The sequence below is a fragment of the Petromyzon marinus genome, unplaced genomic scaffold (genome assembly GCF_048934315.1).
Source record: "Petromyzon marinus isolate PM22_M1 ecotype Great Lakes invasive population unplaced genomic scaffold, UKy_Petmar_22M1.pri1.0 PM_Scaffold_2, whole genome shotgun sequence".
Lineage (NCBI taxonomy): Eukaryota > Metazoa > Chordata > Hyperoartia > Petromyzontiformes > Petromyzontidae > Petromyzon > Petromyzon marinus.
Window position 1 is genome coordinate 3,056,112 of NW_027423168.1, and position 2,240 is coordinate 3,058,351.

Here is a 2,240-nt window from a genome sequence, read left to right on the forward strand (position 1 = left end):
GACATCATACGGACAGTGTAAATGGCTTAATTGCAAATGGAGACTGAAGGACACTCCACAGGGCGAATGTGGTGAACAACACCTGGTAAACAACTTGTGCACTGTCACTCATTCCCCAGCAACATCTTTGAAATTAACTTTTGATCTTCAAATTCATTTTAATGGATATCAAAGCACGTTACATTGTGAAATGTTGCTATTCCTCAATGCGGCATCATTATCAGTGGCTTCTCGTAGCCTGTGTGCCAGAAACTATGAAAGTAACATCAAAACTGATTGCCCTGTTTGATGTTTGTGTCCATGTGTGCCTTTGTATCACACCCACAGAGATGCCCAAGACGCAAGGAGAATATGAGTATCGGCTGACGTTCAAGAAATTCTTATTTCAGTTCGTCAACTTCTACTCGGCGTCTTTCTACATTGCATTTTTCAAGGGGAAATTCATCGGCTTCCCCGGAAGCTACACTTACTTTGGAAAATGGAGAATCGAGGAGGTGTGTAGATCTGAGGGGTTGGCCCCTCTGTTTTCTATGCTGTTTGTACAACATTTTTATGTTTTACTTTTGTAGTTGATATTTTTCCCAACAATTGTCTTCACACCGTGCTGTTGGTGAAATGTCGAAATAAGGACTCTTTCTTTTGGAACTCTAAAAGGCCTCATTGTCTTCACACCTGGTCACCAGCTCTAGCATTAACACAGTCTCCGGAGTAAAACAGTTTTCGAAACCAGACTTGAGAGAACACGAGGTCACCACGAGCAGAACACGTGTTAGACTGATGCAATTGGTAACCCAGTTAACTTGAGGGTGTTAGTTTATCACATATTTTGCAAGTAGTACCCTTGTGGTCTCTCATTGGACATTTTCAATTATATACCGTATTTATCAAACGCCATTTATTTAAAATTATATATTTGATCATCCTTAAAAATGTACAGTATTTCAGCCCCCCTCAAGGATATGTTTAGCCACTACCTATGACTCACTGTGGCACAGTGGAGCACGTTGTGTTAGAGAACGGCCCCGTAATATGATATCAAGAACGAATTCTGGAGTAAGGAATTAAGCAGCATTGCGTTGTGCACACGTTAAATCAATGTCATTAAGACAGTGTTAATGACACGTAGTTTAACATTTACATAATTGCCATTCAGAGTCACCCTGAGTATTTGCAGTCACTCTATGCTCGGAAGAAAGTCCATTGCCCAAAATGTGCACCTGTTGCTCATGTTTCTGTTTGAAGGCAGACTTGTTGACACATGAGATGATTATAATGAGTACATTTGGTGTTATATTAAGGTGCCTACTTCTCCTGCTGCAGATTTGTAGGAAATCGTCACGAGGGCGATTCATTGATTGATATCCTCTCAAAAACAATACACATAAAGGATAAAGAATACAGCTTATTATTTAAGTGCCTCTGTGTTTTCTACCAACTTAATTTCATGTTTTACGATTATTATATTTACTAGACGATGCTCTGCAATTAAACTCACCTGATACTAAACACCAACTGCAGTATGCATGTTGTGTGTTGAACTTATTTTGCACCGTACACAGCCTGCATCGGATGTGTGGGGGAAGGACAACAAACAAAACATTATCAGATGCGCCACCATTTTCTTTATTTAAAATACATGAGGGGGAGGGGGAAAGTGTTTCTTATAATCTGGAGAATATTGATATTCTTAATCACTGTCCCCTCTAACATATGGAGCCGTCAGTTTTGCAGTGTGCAATTGACTGAAGAGAAGAATGTGAGAGGATCATTAGAAATGATGTGTGGTATCCATATATGTATTACCCAATATTTCATATCTTCAGTGTTTAACCTGAATCTATTCTCCACCTCATCCCCCCTCCAGTGTCCCCCAAACGGCTGTCTCTTTGAACTGACTTCTCAACTCACTGTCATCATGGTAGTGAAGCAGATGGTTGGCAATTTTCAGGAGGTCATCATCCCGTAAGTATCGCATGAACACATGATAGCTGTGAAGTCTGATTACGGCGTTTCCTCGTGTAACGCGGTAGATGCGTTCCTGAAAATTTCCGCGTGAAGTAAAAACGCGCAAAGCAAGGAATTACTGAGTTAATCACATTTTCACAGTACATTCAACCTGCAGTCATCCCATGGTGGGATAAATAACTCAGGCTAGGCTGCCGTGTTACTGTATCATTCGGCATCCTTTATCAAACTGCTCAGCCGCGCAACTCAAAACAGTCGTTCATCGTCGACTGCTC

At 40.8% G+C, this 2,240-nt stretch overlaps 1 long non-coding RNA gene across 1 annotated transcript; it reads right to left on the reverse strand.

Moving 5' to 3' along the window:
- Nucleotides 1-447: 447 nt before the first annotated feature.
- Nucleotides 448-2,033, reverse strand: LOC142922881 (uncharacterized). The gene is made up of 3 exons (XR_012940392.1): nt 1,909-2,033; nt 1,496-1,560; nt 448-604 (listed from the first exon to the last, which is right to left on the reverse strand). It is a non-coding gene; the product is annotated as an uncharacterized LOC142922881 (long non-coding RNA).
- Nucleotides 2,034-2,240: the final 207 nt, after the last annotated feature.